Below are 16,414 nucleotides of genomic sequence, written 5' to 3'. Positions count from 1 at the left end.
AGTATTTATGTTAACTTACATCATTTATTGTCGTATACCGTAGTAACTCTTCCCAAATCAACAGCCGCCATTTCCTCTTCCAGGAAATAGCCCTAGGAATATCATTTGAAGATTTGAATGCATATGTCTGCATGTCGAGAAAAGCCTCAAATATCTAAATCTACAAACAATATAATACACAAACATTAATAATTGTTAAAATAATTATTTATAATTTTGGAAACATTATATAGAAATTCTTACTTTAAAGGCCCAAATAAAACCTGACAAAGTGTATTTGGAACCATCGCCACGCAAACTTTTGCGGTCATCAAAGGCAGACGACAACTTATTACAGGTAGCTTTCCATAGATACGAACCCTACGGAAATAGGTTCCATGCATTTAGGTCCTCTACTAATAATATTAGGTCCTTAGGAATAGGTTGTCTGGCCTCTCTGCCTAAAAAGCCGGTATGCAAAAGTACTAAAAGGCATACTCGGACAACATCGACGTCATCCATCCAAGTAAAACCATCTTTCTTATTAAATAATATCGTCAAGTCGTCGACGTGTAAATTTGGCTTCTCCATTGACAGCTCAAGAAAAACCCAGGATAACCATGATGGGTGGGTAATATGACTAGTGTATCGACTTACATCATCGTGTCCGAAGCGTAGACTAGTGATTAAGCAAAACTCCTCCCGCCCAAAACACGTATACGCCGGTGGAAAATGAAACCATATCTCTTCATTACCACGTTCTATACTCTCAGGTAGATCGCGTGTCATGGTCTGAAGACACAAATGAGTCAACATAGCATCTCCACCCGGATGTTGTACTTTCAGTCATGGCCCGAAGCAAGTATCCTCAAATAATTGTCTTTGTACTGGTGAAAGCTTCGACATAATTGTAGTGACTAGGCTTATTTTATTCCTTAAGGTCAATTGAGCCGAAAAAAAGTTATACAAAAACAATAAACATACCAAGTTAGATATACCAAAAAATACACTGTGAAGATATACCAAAAACAATAATAAACATAAAGCGTAGTAGTTTATTCTTCAAACTTAATTTTGCAACACTGTGAATTTCGTATTTATCTTTGTTTTTTGGTTGAAGTAATGCAATTCATTCAAGTTTCAATTTGCAGAAGAAGAATAGTTTCTGAGACTTAAAATCGCAACAAAAAAATGAAAATCGCAACACGAAAATGATTATCGCAACGCGAATTTGACTAACGAAAATGATTATCCCAACGCGATTTTGTCGTTGCGATTTTCATTTCGCGTTGCGATTCTCGGTTTCAAATAGTCATTGTCTAAAATTGAAACTTGAATGAATTGCATTACTTCAACCAAAAGACAAAACAAAGACAGATACTAACTTCACAGGGTTAAAGACTAAAACAGTAGCAGTATTGGCAACAATCAAATGAATTTAATAAGCAATCTAAGTGAAATGGTTAATCTATTATTGAAATTACCAGTAAACTTATCATTAATTTCAATATGAAAAATCTAATAATAATGAAAATTTTCAAAATAAAAATAATTAAAAAAACTAACCCTCGGTGGTTGATTTGGTTGATTTTCCATTTCTGATCGTGAATGATTGTGAGGGTGGCTCTGAGAGATGGAGATAGACGGATTTCACTAGAGATGGGGACGGATTTCGCCAGAAATGGGGACGGATTTCGTCGGAGATGGGGACGGATGTCGCCATAGAGAGTGAGAGATGGAGATGAGACTGAGTTGTGATTTAGGGTTTTAGGTTAAGAGTTGCGATTACGGGTAATATTCGTGTTTGGAATTTGAAAATAAAATACGCGTTGCGATACTAATGGCGATTTGAAAATCGCATTGCGATTTTATATTATCGCGTTGCGATAGTCAGAATCGCGTTGCGATTTACATATTCGCATTTTCTAAAATCGCAATGCGAATTTCGAAAATCGCAATGCGATGGTCAAAATCGCGTTGCGAATCTGGAAACTGATTTGCGATAATGGAGATCGCGTTGCGATTTAGAGATCGCATTACGATTTTGTTGGTCATTTTGGCAAATCAAAAAAAAGTTGTTCAAAATCATATATTATAGGTTATTTTCTCAAAATTTAATCATGGCAGTGTTGAACCTTTTTTGTATGACAATATCTAATAAGTTAAAATTTATTGTTTTTTGTTAGGGTAATGACGAATAATTGATTGTGAAAATATAAGATGAAAATAAATAAATATAAATTTTTCGTTAAAAAATAAAAAATTTAGTATGTAGAAATAAAATAAAATATAAGAGAGATTACAAGAGGCGGATAACAAACTCTAAACATACCACAATACATACAAAACTTTATCTTAAATTTAGGGATGTACACAAGATTTGAACTCGATGGATTCCGATCTGACACGATCCGATTAGGTCTGATTTTTTTATAAAAAAAATTGGATCCGGGTCGAGTTAGACCGGGTTTTTAGAGATTATGTTCGGGTCAGGTTCAGATTTAGGATGAAAAATATCCGACTCAATACGAAAAAATATAATTTCACCTTATATATTTAGGGATAATTATAATAATACATCTCTATATATTATTTTTTCAATTAAATCTCTATTTTTATTAAATAAAAATATTTTTAATAAATAAAAATATTTTTAATAAATATATTATTTTAAATCGGATCTGATTTGATTTGAATTTTATCTCAAAATATCATGTCAAATTTAAGTCAAATGAATGGTATATAATTTTTGGATCAGATAACATTAACCGAAACCTAACCCATGTCTATCCCCACCTAAACCTAGAAACTTTAGATATATATTTATATTTGTACGAACATAAGAACATTAAAAATTTAAAATTTAATTTAAATATCTAAAAATTTTGAAGGAACCAAGTGAATTTAAAAAAATTAAAGATCAAAGTTACAATTTTTTAAATTTTGGGGGCCATGGCCCCCTTCTAACTTGTGTTCCGCGTCTATATCTATATATATATATATATATATATATATATATATATATATATATTAACTCTTATAATTTTGGCGAGCGTTGTAAATATTTTATTTATAATATTAAAATATATTGATTATATTTTATTTTTAAATATAAATTTAACGAGCGTCATTAGATGTATTGATTTTCTTATGTTAATAAATTTTAAGAAAAGTATTAAAATATATTCATCTATTACTATTAAAAAATAATTCAACAATTAGAATTTCACAACTAATTATATAAATTATCACAAATTTACTTTTAATGAAGTTAATGTTAGACATCGGTTTTATTTTTCTTTAGTTTATAGAATATTATTCTACTTACAAATCTTAGATACTTACTAGGGTAAATTAAACAGAATACCACTAAATTTTTCTCTCTGACTCGTTTATATCACTGAACTTTTAATTTTGTTAATTATAATACGAAATTTTAATTTTACATTCAATTATGTCAATCCATCGTTAAGTCAATAACGGGATAATGGCATGACAAATAGTAGCTGATGTGGCATGACCTGAAACGAAGTCATTTTGGAACGGTTGTTCTGATGCCTAAAACAATGTCGTTTTAGACGTTTACCTGTGTGAGGCTTACGTGTGTAGACGTCGTAGATATACCTCTTACTAGAGGCCAAGTGACTATTGTTGATGAAGAACTTAGTTGTTTGTATATTTCAATAAATCTATCTTTCTCATTTGAGATCCATTATGTATCTGATTGAATTATTTCTAAAGATGCCGGCATTGATATCGCACTTGTACGTATCACCTACCGCAAGCTCGAAGACGACATTAACAATTTTTTAAACATGTGACAAGTTGTGAATTACAGGGGATATTTGAGTAGGAAATGATAGATTTCATCTTAACTGATTCTTTTCTGTTGGGAGGTGTTCAATGCTCAACTTACCAATTGTTGATGAGAATAAATTGATCCCGTTAACTGTTAGCGGTTCACCTCTTTTTGTTTGGGTGGAGAGTCATGGCCGGTGAGAAGACAATTGTTAGTCGGTGTTTCTTTTTAATGTCAAAAATAAGTCTATTATGATTATTTGTAGGTCAACAAATTAGATAAGTCTGGTAGTAAGATATTGGATTTTGCTTTAATAGTCACGTGAATATGTCATAGACTCAGAGGTCTTGCATATGCGTAGTAAGCCCTATCCAGAAGTTAATGATAGTCTCATTCTCCATATGTACAATAAATTAAAAGTTTACTTAAATTTTATCGTTTAAGACCTTTACATATAGCTGGACAAACTCTAAACACATGCATACAACAAACTGAAGCTATTTACTTAAATAAGTAATTATTGTAGATGCATTTTGAACTGAAAAAATATATGTATCATTTGATATTATTTTTCTAGTATTTAATCTAATTTAAATAATTATATAATCTAATTCTTTTTAATTCTCATTTCATTATTTTGAATTTATTTTTAGTTTAAATTTTGAACATATTTTATGGCTACTTTTAAATTGTATGCTTTTTCTATTTTATTTAAAAAAATATAGAAAACCAAAGAGGGCATGGTTGAAAAGGAATATTAAAATTCTAATTTGATATGAAGAATTGTATTTGAATCAATTCTCAAAAGCTAAGAATGTTGAGAGATTCCAAAACTCCGTGTGAAATGAACAAAAAGTCGTCACTAATAGATACAAGTTGCCTATATATTTTTTAGGATAAGTTACATAAATTATTCGATGACTATAAAATATTGTTTTGTTGAGTCTCATGGCTATTAAAAGTTATAAAATGGTATTTCGACTACATGATGATGTTTGTCGAAACGATTTTTTTCAGCGTGGGGGGCGAAATTTGAAAAATCGCGTCAATTTTTAATTGTTCTCTTTACGATTGAATTTTTAATTAAAAACAATGCGATTTTAGAAAACCTCTCGTTTCGAAAAATTTGGGATTTCTAAAAAAATGTAGGTTCGAGGAGTCATCACCAATCTTTAATTAGGATGTGATTGGACACCCAAAAGCGTTGTCATTTTAAATAAAATTAATTTTAATTAAAGCAACAATTTGAGGTCTACGTTATCAAAATATGAGTCCGAGAGTCGGTTACGTATGAGGAAGGATTAGCACCCCCACAGCGCCCTAAATCAGTACCTAGTCGATTAATTAATGTCTTTGCAACGAATTTTACAAGTTCGAATTTAATTTAATTTTTGATCCCTTAAAACCACAAAAGTGCATTTTAACATTCAAAAGCAACGAAATAGGTTAAATTAAAATTACCAAGCCATTAGAAAGATAAAGAATATTCGATTATTTAAAAATTTTGAGACCAGATCTTTAGGTCAGTTCTAACGACATTTTCTCAACAGATTTAAATAGCTGAACATTTCTTTTTCTTTCACTCTCAAATTTTAAGGTGAAGAATCAATTTTTTAGCGACAATGACGGGATACACTTGTAATTTAAAATCGTCAAGAAAAACTTTCCTGTAAGTTGAGAAAAGTCATTCTGACAGTTTTAAATTAAAAGGGTATTATCCTTAATCCGATTATGTGACTTGGTGGAGTCGTACATATGAGGCTAACATTCAAATCATACAAAGTGATGTTAATGCAAAAATTAATTAAATATGCGATTAAAGTAAATGAATTCAACATGCTCATAAAAATAAATTACTCCTACATCTATGCGAATTACAGGCTCAAAATAATATGCATGCATACACTTAAAATAAATCTAAATTAACCTAAAATATTTAAACAATGGACTAAAATAAAAAAGTTAAACAACAGGTTCATTTTCATAAAAATTCCATTTTCATGTACTGCAATCATAATATAACCCAAAATATTGCATGGGACTAAATTGAAGGTTTTCCAAATTACATATCCAATGTATAAATAACATTAAAATAGCCCTAACAGGATTCTGGACCAAAATAAAACATGCCGAAAATTAAGTGACAATATCAGAAAATGGTAAAGCTCGGATTAGGGACCAAATCAGGATGAACAAAGTTAGAAAGGCCTCACCAGACATTAACCCTTTTCCTAAAACGCGCAGTTTTCCCCCCAGCTATCAAAACACTGCCGTTTTGGACCTAAACGAAACGACGCCGTTCTGGCGTTCGGTTATATAGGTTATTAGGGTAAAATCTAAAACCCTAAATCACTTCAACCTCTCATCCTCAAAACACACCCGCCGCTCTTCTCGGATTTCCTCTCAATCTCTCTTTCTTCAACCTTCAAACCCCAGATAAAACATAGACAACGCCGTGGCCACTGCCGTCTAAGGGCTCCGATAAGGAGCCAAGACGTCCTCTAAACCCACTCCGACGACAACCCCTTCAAATACCAACCTAAACCGATGACCTAAACCCAAACTAAACTTGAAAACCCAACCAGCTTCACCCTCCAGTAACCTCACAACACTACGGCCACCGTGACCTCTTACCTCCCTGGAGGACTCCGATGAACAACCTTGACCAGAAACCTACCTAGAACCTAAACCAAATGGTCGAACCCCGATCTACCCCTTCAGCTTCCAACTCCAGACCCAAAATGCACATGCACACCTAAAACCAACCAGAAACCAACGAAGGGTGAAGGGTTTACCTTCGATTCGACGAGGCACTGGCTCCTAATGAGGGCGACGAGGGTCTTTACAGACGAGAAAGGTACGAGTCATTCTAACTTTTGGGTTTTCTTCTTGGATGGTTGCTTGGTCTCTATTCGGGTTTTTCTTCGTTGTTGATGGCTGGTAGTTTTCTTTTTAGTTAGTTTTTTTTCTCTCGTTCTTGGTTCTGTTGATGGCCCCCCTGTTCTCTCTTCTAGTTATTTCTAGTAGATCTCCTCTTCTCTAGTTTTGTTTTCGTCTGTTTTTGCTCTCGTTTGGTGTGTTTGCTCTCGTTTGGTTTGTTTGCAGGGCTCTGGAGCGATCAGGTCACGGGCACGAGCTGGTCACGGGGCTTCAGCAACCTGGGTACGAGTGATGGGGAACAGCCCCGAGGGACTTCAAGTGGGTAACACCGGTTGGTTCGTGCTGTCCCGAGGAATGCATGGTGGGTGCTATGTGCACTGTCTCAGTATTCTGTGATCATTGAGAGTTGTTGGATCTCATCAGATCCAACAGTGCAGGCTTCGGCGGCGCTGGGCATAGGGCAAAAACCATAATGGTCCTTTAATCTGGACCATTGGATTAGAAGCAGATCCAACGATCTAGGGTGAGCGGTGGATGTAACCTTGGATAGAAGTTGGAAACCTTAATGGGTTTTAGGGTTTTCTTACATTTGGGCTGCTATGCGATTGGGCCTGCTTAGGTTCCACTGTTGTAATCATTTTGTAATTTGGGCCTGTAAAAATCAATTACTTAGTAAATCCATTTATCATAACATACTTATATGCATATATATATATATATATATATATATATAATTTCATATACCCATAAATACTTATATATATATATATATATATATATATACATGACTACAAGCCTAACAACTCATATAATTAAATGAACGGTCAATACGTAATTAAACATACATGCCAATAATAAACTAATAATAATAGATATGCAAGACTTGGCAATAATAACTAAATGGTAATATATATAAAATGGAGTAAAAATTCGAAAGAGAGCCCCGGACAAAACGAGCATCTACAGCTGCCCCTCTTTGCTCATTATCGTGCAACGAGAATAGGTCAAAGACCAAGAGATGATCAAGTTTGTCCGACCATAAGAACTTTGATAGACTCATCCGCTCCACTCTTCCTTTAGGGTGAGTGAGAGTTGAAAAAATCTTCTGAAAATGGGTTCGCTCCCTCTTTCTCCAGTAGAATAGAACTCGAGCATCTTCATAAACCGCGTCAGCTCCCTAGTCCTTAAGAGAGTATAAGACTCAAACAATCTTTAACAATCGTGTCTGCCCCCTATCTCTTTAGAGAGTATAAGACTCGAACAATCTTTAACAATCGTGTCTGCCCCCTATCTCTTCAGAGAGTATAAGACTCGAACAATCTTCAACAATCACACGTCTTCCCCCTATTTCTTTAGAGAGTATAAGACTCGAGCAATCTTCACCAGTCACGTCTGCCCCCTTTTTCTTCAGAGAGTATAAGACTCTAACAATCTTCAACAATCATGTCTTCTCTCTATTTCTTTAGAGAGTATGAGACCCGAACATCTTCTTCAAACGGGTTCTCTCCCTCTTTCTCTATGGAGTATAGAACTCGGACATCTTCTTCAAACGGGTTCGCTCCCTCTTTCTTCAGAAAGTATAGAACTCGAATAATCCTCTGCAAACGGGTTCGCTCCCTCTTTCTTTCAGGAAGTATAGAACTCGAATAATCTTCAACAATCATGTCTGCTCTCTATTTCTTCAGAGAGTATGAGACTCGAACAATCTTCAACAATCGTATCTGCTCCATATTTGTTCAGAGAGTATAAGACTCGAACAATATTCAACAATCGTGTCTGCTCCCTATTTCTTCAGAGAGTATGAGACCCGAACATCTTCTTCAAACGGGTTCGCTCCCTCTTTCTCTAGGGAGTATAGAACTCGGATATCTTCTTCAAACGGGTTTGCTCCCTCTTCCTCTAGGGAGTATAGAACTCAGACATCTTCTTTAAACGGGTTCGTTCCCTCTTTCTTCAGGAAGTATAGAACTCGAATAATCCTCTGCAAATGGTTTCGCTCCCTCTTTCTTTCAGGAAGTATAGAACTCGAATAATCTTTGACGATCGTGTCTGCTCCCTATTTCTTCAGAGAGTATAAGACTCGAACAATCTTCAATGATCGTTGGGGTACCTGTAGACATTTTAGATCATCATGTGATGTTATGATCCTATTCATGCCTACGATGTATGCAATTATGCAATTTAATGCACTTTCTTTTTTCAAGGGAACACCATCTCTCGATGGATCTCGGTTTTGTCTTGGGCACAGAACATTTGACCAGTTCACCCCAGTTGATAATCTCAACATCATAACTTTCGGCTTGACAGGACTTTAACTTCTTCTTTTCTTGAAACCCGCCAGTACACATGACCAACTTCTTGATAAATGACAATTTCTTTGGGTCATCTATTAATGGCTGAAATTGTCTATGAATTCCAAAGTTTTAGCTTTTCGCAACCATACAAGCTTTTGGGTAAAACCATTGTTAGCTTCAGAATACCTGCATTTCCAAAACCTTTTGCATAATAATACAAAATGATCTCATGCACCACAAGTTAAGCTATGCGTTTTAACTTTTTCAAAATTAGATGCTTGTAAAAGGGAAAATGAAAAGGGAAAATGTCTCTTTATTTATATAAATACATAGAATTTTTAGGCAACTACATGGCAAACTTTTAATTGGAAAAAGAACAAAAGGATAGGCGTCTTCAAATATCAATAACACAAATGCTTTTGAACTGGTACGCCGTCAGAATGACTCGAGTGTAGCTTCTGTCAAAAGGATCTCCAAAATCGTGATGACACCTAAGAGTGCGAAGCTCTTTCTGAACCCTAAAATCTCCCATTACTGGATGTCGTAAACCAGTATTGAATCTCATGTGCATTCAATTTCTCCTCTGGTTATCTCCATCGAGACTCAATAATATTTGGTCTCAACCCCAACTGCCATTGTCGTTACCCATGTCAGGAGCCCTTCCTACTTCCAAAAATAATTCAGATCCTCCACCATGCACGAACTCTGAATTTAAAACTCAAGTCGCCCTTTGCGGGTTTTCGACTCGACCTCCTTTGGTTTCAAGACGCCCTTTTCGAGTTTTTATCTTGAACCCTCCTTTTTGTTTATTTGTTTCTTTTTTTTCATTTTTTCATTCATTTTTTATTTTATTATCTTTCCATTTTTTTCATTCATTTTTTTCATTCATTTTTTCATTCATTTTTTTCTTCTTTTTTTTTTCTTCAAGAAAAATACCTCTTAATTGCGTCAGAATTCACTGGATAAGGTAATTCAGACCTATCCATCTTAGTTAAGACTAGAGCTCCCCCAGAGAAGGCTTTCTTGACAACATAGGGTCCTTCCCACTTGGGCATACATTTCCCTCGGAAATCTTTTTGAATGGTCAATATCCTCCTGAGCACCAGATCGCCTTCGTGGATTTCTCGAGGGCAAACTTTCTTATCGTGTGCTCGTATCATCCGCTTCTGGTACATCTGACCGTGACAAATAGTTTTCAATCTCTTTTCTTCAATCAGATTCAATTGGTCATATCTGGCCTGTACCCATTCTGCCTCATTTAGCTTCACATCCGATAAAATCCGGAGCGAGGGAATTTCCACTTCAACAGGGAGGACAACTTCCATCCCATACACTAGAGAAAATGGAGTTGCCCCAGTTGACGTCCGTACAGAAGTCCGATAGGCTAACAGAGAAAATGACAACTTCTCATGCCAATCTTTATAAGTTTCCGTCATCTTCTCTATAAGCCTCTTAATGTTCTTATTAGCCGCCTCCACTACCCCATTCATCTTTGGGCGATAAATAGTGTAATTATGGTGCTTTATTTTGAATTGCTCACATACAGATTTCATCACCTTGTTGTTTAAGTTCAATGCATTGTCAGAGATAATTCTCTCAGGTAAGCCATATCTGCAGATGATTTCCTTCTTCAAGAACCTACATATCGTTGACTGGGTAACACTTGCATAAGAAGCTGCTTCTACCCACTTGGTGAAGTAATCTATTGCTACCAGAATGAAGCGATGGCCATTTGACGCTTTCGACAAAATTTGCCCAATAACATCCATGCCCCACATAGAAAACGGCCACGGAGCTGTCACCACATGCAACGGATGAGGAGGGGTGTGCATTTTATCCCCACAAATCTGATACTTGTGACACTTTCGGGCATAATTGACGCAATCAGTTTCCATAGTTGACCAATAATACCCAAATCTCATAATCTGTCTGGCTATTACATGCCCATTAGCATGGGTGCCACATATTCCTTCATATACTTCTTCAAGAATCATTTTCACTTCTTTAGTGTCCACACACCTTAATAAGACATGATCCATGCTTTTCTTATATAAGGTCTCACCATTAAGCACATACCCTGCTGCCATTCTTCTAATGGTCCTTTTGTCATTCTCAGTTGCATGTTCGGGGTAACTTTGATATCTTATATATTGGAAGATATCGTAGTACCAAGGTCTTCCATCATCTGCTTCTTCAATGTTAAAGCAGTGGGCTGGATACTCATAAGCCTTAATCTCAATAGGCATCATATTTGAATGTTCGTTCATCTTAAAGGCCGCTGCCAAAGTAGCCAAGGCGTCCGCCATTTGATTTTCTTCTCTGGGGAGGTAATTGAAAGTCACTTCTTCAAATTCTTCAATAAGTCCCAGAACTAATTTACGATATTCCACAAGTTTGGGATCTTTCATTTCCCCTTCTCCCCTGAGCTGGTAAATTACCAAAGATGAATCCCCATATACCCTTTGCATTTTTGCTTTGAGTTCAATAGCTGCTCTAAGACCCATAACACAAGCCTCATATTCAACCATATTGTTTGTACAATCAAAATTGAGCCGACTGGTAAAAGGATAATGCTCTTCACTTGGTGAGACCAAGATTGCCTCAATCCCATGCCCCAAGGCGTTTGAAGCACCATCAAAGTTCATCTTCCAGTATTTACCGGCGAGTGCAACTGTTTCTTCCTCCGAGATAGCTATTAAATCCTCATCTGAAAAATCAAAGTTCAACGGCTCATATTCTTCTAAAGCCCTACTTGCAATGAATTCTGCTATGGCGCTCCCTTTAACTGTCTTCTGGCTTACATACTGGATATCAAATTTGGACAACAGGATTTGCCAACGAGCTAATCTTCCAGAAAATGCAGGTACACCCATTAGATACTTTAAAGAGTCCTGCTTGGATATGAGCCAGGTAGTATGATACAACATATACTGCCTAATCCTTCTGGTAGCCCACACTAAAACGCAACACAGTTTTTCAATTGGTGAGTATCTGGCCTCACACTCAGTGAACTTCTTACTGAGATAATAGATAGCCTTCTCCCTCTTCTCGGTTTGATCATGTTGCCCCAATACACATCCCATTGAATTGTCATAAACGGATAAGTAAAGAATTAAAGGCTTGCCTGGGATAGGTGGCGCTAGGATTGGAGTATTCAAAAGATATATCTTTACCACCCAAAAGCCTCTTGAAAATCCTCATTCCATTCTCCTGAATCATTCTTACAAAGAAGGCGGAATATGGGATCACATTTTTCGGTCAGCTGCGAGATAAACCGAGCGATGTAATTTAATCTCCCCAAAACTCCTCGAACCTCTTTCTGTGTTCTTGGGGCTGGCAAATCTTGAATGACTTTTACTTTATCGGGATCTATTTTAATTCCCTTTCGGCTCACTACGAACCCCAACAGCATTCCCGATATCACCCCAAAAGTACACTTATTTGGGTTAAGTTTTCGTTGACACTTCCTTAACCTTTGAAAGAGCCTCCTCAAATTCTCAATATATTCTTCCTCCGTCTTGGCCTTGGCAATCATATCATCAACATAGACTTCTATTTCTTTATGCATCATGTCATGAAATAACGTCACCATGGCCCTCTAATACGTTGCCCCTGCATTCTTCAGTCTAAACGGCATGACTTTATAACAGAACGCCCCCCACATAGTGACAAACGTCGTTTTCTCCATATCTTCCAGGTGCATTTTAATTTGATTATAGCCAGAGAAACCATCCATAAATGAGAATAAGGAATTTCTAGCAGTATTGTCCACCAACGTATCTATATGGGGTAAAGGGAAATTATCCTTTGAGCTAGCTCTATTCAAATCTCTATAGTCGACACACATTCGTACTTTCCCATCCTTCTTTGGTACCGGGACAATATTCGCTACCCACTCAGGATATTTAGCCACTGTGAGAAACCCGACATCAAGTTGTTTCCTCAATTCTTCTTTAAATTTGAGCAGTATCTCTGGTCTCATTCTTCTCAGCTTCTGTTGTACAGGCTTGCAATCAGGGTTTATTGGCAGTTTATGGACCACCAATTCCATATCCAGACCCGACATATCTTCGTACGACCAAGCGAATACATCCTCGAATTCTTGAAGTAGTTCTATCAAATTATGTATTCTCTCAACAGTCAGGGTAATACCAATCTTCACTTCTTTTCTATCTTCATCCGTACCCAAATTCAAGATCTCTGTAAGCTCTTCATGAGGCAGAATCTGCTTATCTTCTTGTTCCACCATCTTTAGTAATTCTGAAGGTAGTTCACATCCCTCATCATCATCACAACCTTCGACTTCCCCTTGACATATGGGCATCTCAAAATCAATCTCCGGGTCAGAGTCATTAGCATTCGTATCATTGATATCTGAGTTCATGAAAGGATAACGAAAAAGAAGATATATATACATATATACATATGGGAGAATCTTTTCCCATATAAACAAATAGAAAGAAATAATATATGCATATATTCAAACAAAAATGCATGATAAAATGTTTGCCATTTGGGAATTAACAGAACACATCTTTTATTGAAAGCAAGTAAAAACACACAGCTTAGCCCTTTACATCAAATCACCTATTGTCTCAGGGTATAAACAATAGGGAAAAGTTCTAGCGTATTACTCTGCAAAAGACTTGTAAACTACAGGCAGTTCCTCCGCAGTCCAATTGGTCAACACAAATCCCGGTGGCGAAGGGTAAATGCCCGTAGCTCTCACTTCTTTAAGTTCCTCATTGGTTATGACATTAACGCTCAAATCCCCCAAGGCATTCTCAACTATCACTTGACTACTTCCCAAAGTCACTTGAAATATATACCCTCATGACACAAAAGTGTTGCTTAATGGCGGGAATGTCATGGGCTCCCAGCTTAAGTCCTCACCAGTCAATCTTGCTTTTCTTAACTCTTGACTCTTCTTGATGCTTCTAATTTTCTCCTTTAAAGTTGGCTGATACCCTAAACCAAACTTGTCTCTTTTAGTTATAGGGTAGATTGGGGCCCCCAGTCCTTGCAATCGACGTCCAAGCCCTTTACCAGTTTTCGCTTCTCTTCCAAGAGTTAGTTTAAGCCCCATTTTGGTACAGTTTGACAATCTAGGCTTCGAGATCTTCTTTCCTTCTGCCACAAACGTAGAATTGACATACTCCAACGATCTGAAAGAACATTCAACAGATTGTTCTTCCACTTCAACGTATGGAGCCGTAGTAGAAACTGAAGCGATAATGTCTTCTTCAGCATGAATGCATATAAGCCTCCCATCAATTGCAAATTTTATCCTTTGGTGCAAAGTTGACGGAACTGCACCGGCCTGATGAATCCAGAGCCTTCCCAATAAATAGTTGTATGTAGGCATGATGTGCATCATAAGAAACTCCACTTCATATATCACTAGACCAATAGTCAGAGGAATATCAATCTTACCTAGAACTTCTCTTTTCGTTCCATCAAAAGCTCGAACCACACTTTGACAGTTTCTCATCAGGGTATTGTCAAGTGGCAGTTTTTTCAGGGTCACCAAGGGCATCATATTTAACGCCGAACAGTTATCTATCACTACTCTAGATAAAACATGACCTTTGCATCTAACTGTAATGTGCAGAGCCTTATGATTGCCAATCATCCCTGAAGGGATCTCATCCTTAGAAAAAGATAAAAAGTTATCGGCTTGTATGTTGGCAACTAGTCGGTCTAGTTTTTCTGCGGGTATCTCCTTCGGGACAAAGGTTTGGTTTAAAACTTTTAACAAATCGTTGCGATGAGCCTCTGAACTCAGAAGAAGTGATAGGACAGAAATACGGGCAGGCAGCTTGTGTAGCTATTCAATAATACTGTATTCACTATGCTTCAAAAATTTTAAAAATTCCACCACTTCATTCTCTGTCACCAGCTCATTGACGACGAGCTCATCTTCTTTTATCTGAACGTCAATACTTTTTCCTTTCTCGACAGCAACTTCTTCTCAGGCTCTTTGTGATAACATCTACCACTCCTGGTCATGTGTCCCACTTCGTCTATTTCTTCTTGTTGCTTTGCCACCTCTCCTATTTGACAATTATATCTCCAGGGCACCTGTTTATTATCTTTGTATGGGAACGGAGATGGAGGTGTAATAATCACCTTTGGAGCTACCTTCTCAGCCACTCAATTCTTGGGAGTAATGACGAGGGGACAACTAGTACTGTAGACCCCTTTGGATGACCCCTCAGAAGCGTAAACTTCTGCTTCTTCTTTCTCAGCCACTTCTTTGAAGAACTCAATTTCCCTACTATCCATCATCTCTTGCACCAGCCCTAAGAAATCAAGACACTGTTGTATACTATGTCCTGTGCAGTTATGGTAGTGGCACATCTCTTCATTGGTGAACTATTCACATGGTAGATTGGTCTTTAAGAGTCATACTTTGACCATTTGGCACCATACCCAAGACATGGGTGATATCACCCCACTAACATTCTTTATAGTCATCATTCCTTTCTCTTCAGCGACTGTGTTGATCCCGGCTCCTGCATGGTTTGGCAATGGATTTTGGGCTACGTTTGGCTGTTCACTGTCACCAAAATTGATGACGTTTCTTCTTCTCAGAGCTTGGATGACCTTTTTGAATGCGGAACAATTCTCAATGGAATGTCCAGAAACCCCTGCATGGTATTCACATTTAGCACTAGCATCATACTATTTGGGATAAGGGGGTTGTATAGGGTCCACATGATAAGGTGAGACTACATGTCGATCGTATAGCTCGTGGAATAATTCCTTATAGGTCATAGGAATTGGATCAAATTGAGGCCTCTCTCTCCTCGGATCCCTTGCCCTTTGTCTATTGTCAATTTGGGGTGGTGCTGTCGTTCCCTGAGGTCGGGACACCGTGATGTTATGGGAATCATACTGCCTTACGTTGCTGACTTCGTTTTCCTTTTTCTTCATCGGCGGTCTCTTACTGGGCTCTCCTCCTTCGATTTTTCCACTTTTAATAGCCATTTCAATCATTTCTCCTTCCGTAACTATATTGGAAAAACTTCGAGAAGGATTGCCAATGAAGTGCGAGAAAAAAAGGAGCCTTCAAGGTATTAACAAAAATTTGGTTCGTTTCCTCCTCTACCAACGGTGGGTGGACTTGTACTGCTACCTCCCTCCACCTCTGAGCATATTGTCTAAAACTTTCATTATGCTTCTTCTCCATCGCTTGCAGCAGCATTCTGTTAGGCCTGACGTCCTTCACATGTTTATACTGGTCAAGAAATAATTTGGCTAAATCTTTCCATGACTTAACATCAGCCCTTCTTAGTTGATTATACCATCGCAATGTTGAGCCTGTCAAACTTTCTTGGAAATAGTGGATCAATAGCTGGTCGTCCCCTATGTAACCAGTCATTTTCCTGCAGAACATTGTGATATGGGCAGAAGGGCATTGAGTGCCGTCGTATTTCTCGAAGTCAGGAGTTTTGAACTT

Source organism: Hibiscus syriacus, unplaced genomic scaffold (genome assembly GCF_006381635.1).
Source record: "Hibiscus syriacus cultivar Baekdansim isolate YM2019G1 unplaced genomic scaffold, ASM638163v2 tig00014213_pilon, whole genome shotgun sequence".
In the NCBI taxonomy this organism is placed as follows: domain Eukaryota; kingdom Viridiplantae; phylum Streptophyta; class Magnoliopsida; order Malvales; family Malvaceae; genus Hibiscus; species Hibiscus syriacus.
Note: the sequence above shows the minus strand (reverse complement) of the source record.